A 10,567-nucleotide genomic window follows, 5' to 3' on the forward strand; every position below is an offset into this window, starting at 1 on the left:
CAGAAAGAAACAACAAAAAAAAAGAAGCCTAAATAGGTGTCGGATAAAAATAATAACGAAACACACGAGTGGCTGTAACGTTTGGTTGTCGACGAGTTTTAGTCAAGGGGTTTATATTGACGCAATATTTTATTGTTGTAAAAGGAAAAAAAAAATTTAAAAAAAAAAAAGGTTTAAATAAACATTTTTACGAAAGAAAAACAAAATAGATGGAAAACTGCGGGTGCGTGGTTTGTGCGCTGGCCGAGCCGGGGTGCGGGGACTCCTCCGACCCCCCCAGCCCCGGGCACGGCCAGGGGGGCTCGAGGGGCCGATCCCGGCAGTGCCGCTGACACCTGCCGGGGCTTTGGGGTGGAAAAAGCGCTTTTGGGGTGGAGAAAGGTCTGTGCGGCTTTTGCGGGGCGTGTGTCCATCGCCGGAGCCGCGTGTCGGTGCGTTCCGTTTGTATCAATATTTGTGCGCGTCCCGGGGATGTCCTCGCTGCCCCCGCGCAGCCCCCGCGGCCCCGGCTGGGGGTCCCGGCCCCGCCGAGCGGCAGCGAGCGGGGCACCGGGGAAGTTTCTTTTGTTCCGCCCGTCCCCCCGCCCACCCTGCCCGGGCCGCGGCCGCCGGGAGCGGAGGGGCCGCGGGGGCCGCAGCGCCGAGCCCCGAGCCCCGTCCCCGCCCCGGGCCGCCCCCCGCTCCCCCCGGCGTGCGGGAGGAACAATAACAATCACATCTAACGGGGTGAAACGGGGAGGCTCCGGCCCCGGCAGCCGGGTGGGTGCTGGGGGAGGCAGGGAAGCAGCAAAAACTTCAAGGGATCGCCAGCGAAACGGCCTTTTATTTTTTTTCTTTTCCCCGTTTCTGAAGCTGAACGTTGGAGAAAACAATACCCAACCCTTCTGCCAGCAGTGTAGGGGGGAAAAAATTACCTTTAGGAATCCTGCGAAGCGACCCGAGCAGGGAGCGAGCTCTCGTCTTCAATAACCAGCAGCAGCATGCGAGTGGACAGGCGCCTTCCCACTGCACTGCCAGCACACCAACCCTCCTGTACCTGGGAGCAAGAGGGATTTGGGATGTGAACAGTGGGCGATGCATTGTTTCTGAACCATAAAAGTGATTTATTTCATTGGTAAATCTCTGTGAGCTGCAGCGCCGCGGCCTTGGGGGCAACGGGCCTGCGGCCGCCCCTGCGCTGGGCAGCGAAGCCCGGCTGCCTCCGCAGCGGGACCACGACCTCCAGCTCTCTCCAGAAGGATTACAGCAGCAGGAGAAGGAAATATAACCCCCAAAACCCATTTTTTCAGTCAGCTCCAGGAACAGGATGAATGTGGCGTGGGGACCAAACCAGGAGTAAACAGCCGTGGTTTGTAAACAGCCCCGGCTGAGGACACGGAGGAAAAGCTCCAGCTTAGAACAAGCCCTGCGTGGTCACGGTGGCTCTGAACATGCAGGGCCCTAAGAGGCAAAGCTCTTAAAGGCAGCCTTGGTTTGGAGGAGGGACAGAAGGCGTTTCACTGAAATTAGCCCGTTTTAGAGCCCTTTGGCTGCTCTGTAAATACAACCACAGCGAGGGCTGGGTTATGTCTTATTTTAAAACAAATTAGGTTGAGACAAAAGAGATGCAATGAAAGACGAAATCAAGTAAGTTTATAAACAGAAGCATTTCAAAGGCTGCTGGAAAGCTGGAGAAAATAGGAGAATTTTGTTTAAAGAAAAGAAAATCTCTGTTGGTTATTGCCCATCGATTTCAGTGTTCCTGCGAGCAAAAGGAAACTCTTTTGTGCCACCTAATGTTAAGTACAGATCACTGTTGTCTTCTTCACTGCCCATCATCCATGGTGAGCGTGGGGAGGCCTCGGGGTGCTGAGCCCATCAGGGTGGAGCTCAGCATCCCAAAGTTCAACCAAACCAAGGGCAGAGAGAGAAACTTCAGCTTCACAGTTACCTTCTGAATTTAGGGATTTTTTTAAAAAAAGACCTCAGGAGGGGGTGGAGAGAAGCACGGGGTAGAATCATAAGAATGAGAGACTCCAAATTTGGGCTTTGTTATAAAAAAGTAGCTCCAGAACGAGCACATCCAGGGTTTACATAAGCTGCCCACCACCAAGCTCCATCTCAGCAGCCTCTGGGCTTGGGGGAGCTTCTCCCTCCGCTCTCCTCAAGAACCCAAGTGGCCTGGCCTTTGCACACCCGTGTCTCCCAGCTGGAAGAATTTTGGTGTGTACTTAGCAGCCATTCACATTAATTTAGTATGTAAATATCTCACACAATCGTTTAAAGAAAGGGCTGAAAGCAAGCGTTTCTCTGAAAACAATAAATTGCACTGGTTTTGTGATTTTAATGGTGAGTGTTAAACATCTTTAGCAATTTTTGAGGCTGAATCTTCCATACTTTTCATGTTATACTAAAAAACAAAGAAACAGAGGCTTCCTTTGGGTTAAATTTTAAATGCTTGTAAGCTGTGCTCTTTAAAGATGGCCAGGACATGGGAGAGGGTTCTCTTGGAAGCAAAAAATTACTAAAAGTAAGCAGAGGTGCCATTCATTATAGATCATTCAAAATATGGACTAGTCAATCCATATCTAGACTATATTTGACCAAGATGTTTTAAAAATCTCTTAAAATCAAGTATTTTGATTTTTCCTTTCTGTATTTTTAGGTAAGAGCAACCTGGTCTTCTTGGGCTGCATCCATGTACCAAAACCACCACTGATTTTAGGGCAGATCCACATGTGGATGGAGGCACATTTAAAACCTCAGTCCTTCCCCCAGGAGCACATGGGGCTGGAGGTGGATGCCCTGATCCCAAAACCCAGACAAAATTCATTCCTTTACTCACCAGAGCAGCTTTTCTGTAATCCAGTAAGCTCACGCAAATGGAGTTATTAATTAGTCCTTGCACAATTGAATTCCAAGGTTCCATCCTAGAAAAAAAAAAAAATATACAATATTTCAGGCAGGTGACCGATCCTGCTCAATATCACCCCAAAAAACTCACAGACATCAGGGCCTACATTTGTACTCCCTTTCCCCTTTTTCCAACATCCTGTAACCAATAGACTGGAAAGGCTCCACAGCAATTACATATTTAGGATATGTGATAGCTGCAGTTAAGATCTTTACGACTGATTGCAGGATAAAATTTACTTCAAATGTGCAAGAGCCCATTTTTAAACCTCAGTCTTTCAGCTGCTTTGCATTATAGATATTCCAAAGAATCAAAAGCAATTAGAGCGTACAAAGTCTAAATGGTAAATAATTTCCAAATCAAAACCTTTATTAAAGCAATAAGCATCTATTTTTGTTAACACTGTAAGAGATGGAAAGGGCCGAAGTAAAGAACTTTTGGTTTAATGTCATGGAGAGAAAGTCAGATATCTATGCTGAAGAGCAGTGTAAGAAATCTCACCCCAAGTGGGTTTTGGGTTGAGTTTGAAACACTTGGGAAAGCAGGACAAGCAAAAGGATTTAAAACTCCCATTTTCTGTGGTGGGAATGAGTAGGGATGGTTTGCACACGCCTGAGATGGGATCTGTAGGTGGATCCGTGGCTCCCGATTCCCAGCGAGCGCCTCGGCGGCTTGCAAATATTTGTAGAATCACGTCCTTAATTAGAGTGGTAAAACACTATTAAATCTTGGGATGGGAGAGAAAGAGCAGAGCAAGGAAGAGCTGTCACTGGTGAGAGCCTGTCAACAAGAAGTTAAAAAGCCAATGGTAAATCTCATTTCTGGGAGCTCTGGGTTTGCGGAGCCATCGACCAGCGGCTCTGGGCTCGGCGGCTCCTGATCGATGTTCTGCTGGCACAGAGCACCATGCCGAGGAGCCGTGGTCTGCTGAAGGAGCTTTGAAAATGGGGGTATTTCAAACAGGGACTGTGAAAAGCTGTGCAGCAGCTCTCCTCACCCCTGGTGTTATTTAGACACCCAAAATGCTGCTCCATTATTCCCTCGCTGGATTTTATTTTATTTTTTTTTAAACGATGCCAGTCCTTGATTTCTGTGCTTTGAGTACAAATAATATTTATCCAGCATAGAAGCACCATTTCTGAACCCAAGTTGTTTTCCTTTTTGGCCAAAGCATGAAGTTTTGTTTTGCATATTCATCTTCAGACTTTGGGAAGGAAAAATCAAATCAAATCAGCCAACTGACCTTACTCACCAAAAAATGGCTGGGGGAGATGAGAGTGTCTGAGCTCCCCTGCCATCCCTGAAGGGCAACTGGAGGTAACACGAGCTGCTCCCCATCCAGGGCTTGTACTTCTGTCCAGATTATGGGATTAGTCTCTGTTACATCTATCTACAGTTGGGAACTTGTGATCCAGTTAAAGCAGCTTGAAAGGCGCCCAGCAGGTGCTGGGGGTCCAACTCTGCGGCACAAATTCTGTGAGTTACGGGGGCAAAGCAGGGCTGGCCTTATGCCGGGCTTCCCGAGGCTCCACACAGCTAGGGGAGACAGGGAAAAAATCAAAATCCTGCCAGAAAGCACTCCCAGACAGGGAAAATCACCCACAGCCTCTTTTTTCCACCCTAAATCTTGAAATGGAGTTGCTAATGCTTAAATACAAACACTGTCAGATGTGAGTTGATGATTCTTTGCTGCTCCACACACATCACACGGACACAGGGGATCTCCTACACCTCAGAAATGCTAATTCAGCTCTGGAATTCTGAGTTTGCAGAAACTGTCCTGTAAATGTCATGGGGGATTACCAAATCTACAAAGATTATAGCTCTGCATACATTCAGACTATTGATTTAAAACTTTATTATCTTTGATACAAATTCTTCACAAAGGAAACAATTCAGCAGTGGGAATTCTGTCCATGTCAAGCTTTTGCAGGGTTGAATCCTTCTGTACAAATCCTGTTTTCAATAGAGTGGGCAGATCTCTGTAGGTGATGCTACACAAACCCAACACAGCACCTTATAAACACAAAATTCTGCCCTGCTCAACCCAAACTTCTGCCAACTGCAGCAGGGAGAGGATGTAACACACTCCCAGTTATTCAGCCATGAGGAGTTTTTAATGGAAAATATAATGGTGTGGGGCTTACTCTCGTATGTTCTTCATAGTGTAGTAAAGCTGTAGTACAGCCTCAGAAAATCTGCCTTTGTAACAAGATCTCTGCAGAAATGAATGCATGGTGATGTGGCTGGCAGTGGTTTGCTCAGAAAAATATGCAGTTGCATAGTAAGATATTTATAACAGGATTAGCTTTCAAGTACAAGGCCCAAGTTCAAAGATTTTTCAGGATGGTGCACGAGAAAACAACAAACTGATTTTTTTTGAATTTACAGTTCTCTGTGGTGGAGAACCTTTGTGGTTAAGCATCACTTGGAGCTGTCTCAGCTAGACCTGGGAAAATCGTGGCCCCTTCCCAGCCATCCCAGGATGGAAGGCAGATGAGCACAACAGACACTGGGAAAAGTCCTGGGCTCCCCTCCCTGCGATCTCCGACTCCAGGGCGTTGGGCACTCAGGGCACAGCAACCTGCACATCTCACATCCATGCTGGCTCTCAGCCCTCTGTGTAGGACTTTTCCTTCCAGGGAACAAGCCCTGTGGAATGTCTCTGAATGCCACTCCTTGGACAGAAACAGTGCTGGAGCAATTCCAACCCAGTCTGGTGAGAGAGAATGCCCCTTCCAGGACCTCCATCCTAAATCCAGGTAAGAAATGAAACTCTGCCCTGCTTCACGCCCATTTCCTGTGCTGCACACCACTTCCAGGTGATCTCCAGGTGTCAAACTCACCATGAACATTTCCTGCTCTGTAACATTCTTTGTCCTTGACTATAAAATACTTTTGCTGGTTTGTCCAATATAAAGCATGTCCATTGAAAGAATATCAAGCAATTCTTCTAGCAGAAAAGACTTGAGGGTTTTTTCCTAATTTCCTACAGGAAAACACATCCACCATTCATCCTGAGCTGCTGCTACTTCTTGTGGGCACAGGAGAGATAAAAGGGATGAGTTCAGTGGGTGCCTATTTCCATCCCAGTCACCATGACTGTCTTCCCAGGGGATTTATTCCATGCCATTTCTTCCTCTTGCCCCAACCTAAGCCAGGAAAATGCACTGCAGGAATTGTAACGCCTCATATATTCCAAGGGAGAGGATAATAAACTGGGCTGCTCTGACCTTTTTGGGATTGGTGCTGTTTGATCCCTCATGTCCACAGTGGTGACCTGGGGGACGCCAGGCAGCGAGGCCAGTCCAGCTACAGCACAGTGAAAAGGTTAAAGTCGGTGTTTATGGGTCTATTAAATGTTTATGATCTTTCACAGGCCACACCAGGCATTAAAATTATGATACCTCGTTCCCATAACAAACACTGGAATGAGAAGGGAAAATGGCAGAGCATCAGGCTGGTTTGAGGTGCTGCTCTGAGGGCAGTGCTGGCAATGAGGGCACAAAACCAGCACGATGTTCACTCATGGCTGTGGAACAGCCAGAAAGGAAGAGGTGGCATCACGAGCCTGAGCCGTGCCCAGACTGACATCGCAGCAGATGACCCAGCCAAAGGCACCAGCAATCTCCCTTCCCCAGCAGTGACCAGCTGCAGAAATTGGGAAGCCCAAACAGAGATCAGACATGTCCATCATCAGTCCTCAGAGGTTTTAAGCTGAAATGCAAAAAAATGAACCATTTTGGAGGCTGCCAGCACAGCGCTGTGCTGCTGGGACACCTCTCCTGCTCCACAAGGCTGCTGAGCCACCACGAGCTCCTTGCTTGGCTCTCACATCTCACAGTGGGCTTTACAGCCCAGTCAAACACTGGGAATATTTTTTTTATTTTTATCTGTTCTAAAGATATCACATCTTGATTTCCCCATGTGTCCTAAGATGCCCGTGGTACATTAATGAGTGCCCAAGAACAGGGACAATTTACAAACATCCAAACAGCCTCAAAGGTCTCATTCCACCACTGTAAAACTTCTGGTTGTCACCACAAATCGCTGGATTTACACTGAATTTTCCTGGCAAGAAAAGAAACTTTCTGTCAACTCTAAAGGATGAAAAATCTCAGTCTGGAGACAAAACCTCCCAAATCAGCAGCAGCCCTGGGCTCCTGTGAGCTAGTCAAAGACTGAGCTTGAGGTAACTCCTGCTTAAGATGAGCTGTGAAAATAAAATATGTAAAATCATTAAGTGTATTATTTCCTACTATTACCCCAAACAAATTACTCTGGAAAATTACCCTGTTTTTTCAAAATCATATCTGATCTGATAGCTGGTAATGAAAATAACAGGTCATTAAAATGGCAGTTATTACAAGTGTATGAAAAGTAAAGCCAAGGCATCAAAAATAATGATGTCATGGATATTTATTTTATTGTCTGCTATATTGCTCACATCCTTTTTTTATTTGTTTTGTAATAGAGTATTAAAAAATAAATATATGTACATAAAATATTATCAGTTGCAAAGAATTAAGAACCTAGTGTAGGTCCCAAGCTAGGATTAGTATCACATAAGTAGAAATACATGATTTAATGTTAACTAATATGTGGTACCTAGCAGGGACTGAGGTACCTGGTCACGGGAGAAGAGGACAGGAAGAACTGGGCTGATGGTGAGAAAAGGTGCGTGGTTAAATCAGTTATCCCAAACTTTACACCCCAAGTGCTTTATGGAAACCAAAAACTTAAAAAAAACCAAAGAAAAGAAAATTAAAAAAGAAAGTTCCATGAGGTTTCACAGCCTTTTACAGGGGAATTCAATGCTCTGGCTTGGACTTTGTCCATCATTTACCTCCCCTGTTGAAATACTCTGAAATTCCCAAAGAGGGCCAGGTGTCCCCAGGGCAGCTCCTTGTGTGACATCTCAGCCCTGCAGTGATGGGTTCCTGTTGTCCCCCTGGGCAAGGGAAGTTCCTCCTGTTCTGCAAAACCGAGGGATGAGGAAAGGGCAATGGGAGGGATGGAGACAGGAGAGCCAAAAAAGGTCAACCGGGAGATAGGAGGGTTTCAGCCTCCCCTGTGCCCAGCTGGGTGTGCTTTGGCACAGCACAACCTAGGGGAGGTAGAAATGAGAAAAACTGTAAAAAATGAGGGAGAAACATTAATTTAGGCGTGGGCTGAAATGTGGAGGGTGCTTTGGTGTATAAGGGCAGTGGTGGGTTCAGACAGCAAATTTTTAGGGCTGTTATTGAGCTGCTGCAGTTCCTGCACAGCTGTGGTGCTAACGCAGGCCTTTGTCCTCCAGAACCACCTGTGCAGTAATATCATCACTGAATGATGTCCTTTTAGGAGTAACTATTCTTGTATTACAGAAAAGAAAAGGGCCTTTACAAATTCAATTAATTGAAAAAAATAAATTCCTTCAGTAGGAGTCGTTTTGTTCCGTTCCACATGCTAAATATTTGGTCTTCATTCTAGAACTGAAACTAATTTTTTTTTTTTGTAAATTTTTTTGGGGGGTCTCTCTGAGCTCTTGCTCAGAAAAACTCAGACTGATCATGTAATTTGTGCTGGGTTTGAATATGCAAATATTAATGCTGTGTGTCCCCACAGCAAACACCGGTGTGGACAAAGGCGATGAAGAGTGCACAGCAGCGCTGTTGAGCTGAGCAGGAAAGCTCCTGCTTAGACAGAAACTGAACATCATGGGATGTACCCCAGCAATGTGTTGTGGAAATCTCTGGTGTTCCAGCAGCAGCAGGAGGATCCCGTAGCTGGATAATCAGGCACAGGCTCGGTGCTATCCTGGAGAAGGCGTCGCTCCGCCCGCTCCGGCTGCGGATTCCGAACATCCCTGATTCCCCCTGTGCCTGCCTGGAGATGCAGGAGACGGGGAGCAACTGGGAAATCAGCAGAGCAGCAAGCTGAGCACTACAAATTGGTAAAAATTATTTAATACTGGGAAGCCTATCTCATCACCCCCTGGTAATTCTATCAATTAAGCAGATGGAATTAATATTAATTATCAACAACGAATTGTTTGCGAGTGTAATAATGAATGGAGGAAATAGGAAGAAACACAGCACATTTATGATGCAAAAACGTTGGCTGTTTCTGAATATTTCCTCTGGAATCTCTTTTGGTTCAATTAAAAAGGACTTTCATTAATATATTTTCTTAGTGTTTGAGTTGCAAATCAGCCTGGACAGATCAGGAAGTGCCACAAAGCAAATGTATACACTGAAATTCTCTCTGATCCAAGAAGTTACATTCACTCAAAAAAAAATACAAATCGGAAAGCAACCCACAGAGACGCTCAGCAAGAGTAGTCATCCTTGAAAAAGAGGGAAGAGCAGCACTTGGAAATATTTTAACTGGAGAAGCAGTCATAGGAATATCGCTCCCAGCCCGTGCTGATGCCCATCAACAGATTGCAATAACTTTCTTCTCATATTGGGGGAAAAAGAAGACAGAAGGAAATGCCAAATCTATAAGCAAAAAACCTGAATCCCTGAGACATCATTTATAATTAGTTTTCACTAATAATTTTGATTAATTTCTGCCACTTTGGTCTGCACCTTCACGGTGCCCCCTTGGCAGCTGCTGGGGAACCTTCTCCTTTGCCATCAAAGCAGGAGAGACCTTGGTTATAACACCACTAACAAGGGCATCAGTTTCTGGAGTGTTTGACAGCGAGATTTGCACAAAATAAATCTTTAGAGGAATATTTCCCTCCAGAACAACCTTCCTCCACCCCCGAAAGTTTTCAAAATACTCCCACTGGCAGATGGTGCAAACACAGGCAGGTCTACAGGCACGGGAGTTGTTCATCACCACTCGCGCTGGGGTTTTTGAAACTTGTCACTAAGACCAGAAATGAAATTTTCCCTCCTTGGGATCACTTTGCAGCTCTTCCTTACCTGAATTGGAAGGTGACGGTGGTTTCTAGGTCAGGAAAGGGAATTCTAGGTAACTTGTATAGGCTCTGGGAGATACAAGACAAGGGAATAGGGGGCACAGGGGTAGGAACAGCAATGGAAAAAGGGATATAAGCAGTGCCAATCCTTTTTTTAGAACTGTGTATAAAATGATGGATCTGTTCTGCTGCTTGAGGGACATAAATATCAGTTATTAAGACAATCAGGATTTGTTCTTTGCAATTACTTTTTAATAGAAACATGAATCTCAGTTAAAGCCAGATTTACGCTCACCCTGGCCTAACCCAGTGCCAGGATCTTTGATCCCAAATTATTTATGAAGCGGGGGAATCTCTGCTGCATGGGGTGCTTCTGCTTGAAATGGGCAAGAGGTTCTTCCCACAGGTCTTTGCACCTTCTTTGCATAAAATAATCTGCTGCTGAAATGCATTTATAGGTGCAACATACAGTTACTACAAAAGCATTCAGCAAAAAAACTTAAAGGTTTAGGGCAGAAATTGAATAAAAATGTGATTTCCAGTTTGAACAGTGAAACTGAGACAGTGGGATCCCAAGAGGAGGATTTGAGCAAACACTCTTGCAACAGGAAACACCCACTGCCACCTTAGTAGTGAAGGGTGGTGAAAGCCCAGAGGCAGAAAGAGATTGCTGGGAAAAGTTCCCCCACCCAGTGGCTGCAGGGAACATCCTCATCCTGTTCATCCTGCTGCCCAGCAGCTCCAGCTTCCCCCTTTCCCCATGG

The 10,567-nt window shown here is 45.7% G+C and overlaps 1 long non-coding RNA gene across 1 annotated transcript; it reads left to right on the top strand.

The window, feature by feature from the left end:
* Nucleotides 1-669: 669 nt before the first annotated feature.
* On the top strand, nt 670-10,567 carry LOC121665257. The gene is made up of 3 exons (XR_006016297.1): nt 670-5,655; nt 6,273-7,570; nt 8,501-10,567. It is a non-coding gene; the product is annotated as an uncharacterized LOC121665257 (long non-coding RNA).

The sequence above is a fragment of the Corvus kubaryi genome, unplaced genomic scaffold (assembly GCF_017639235.1).
Source record: "Corvus kubaryi isolate FWS band 111438036 unplaced genomic scaffold, C.kubaryi_AGA036_p1.0 37322, whole genome shotgun sequence".
Taxonomy (NCBI): Eukaryota; Metazoa; Chordata; class Aves; order Passeriformes; family Corvidae; genus Corvus; species Corvus kubaryi.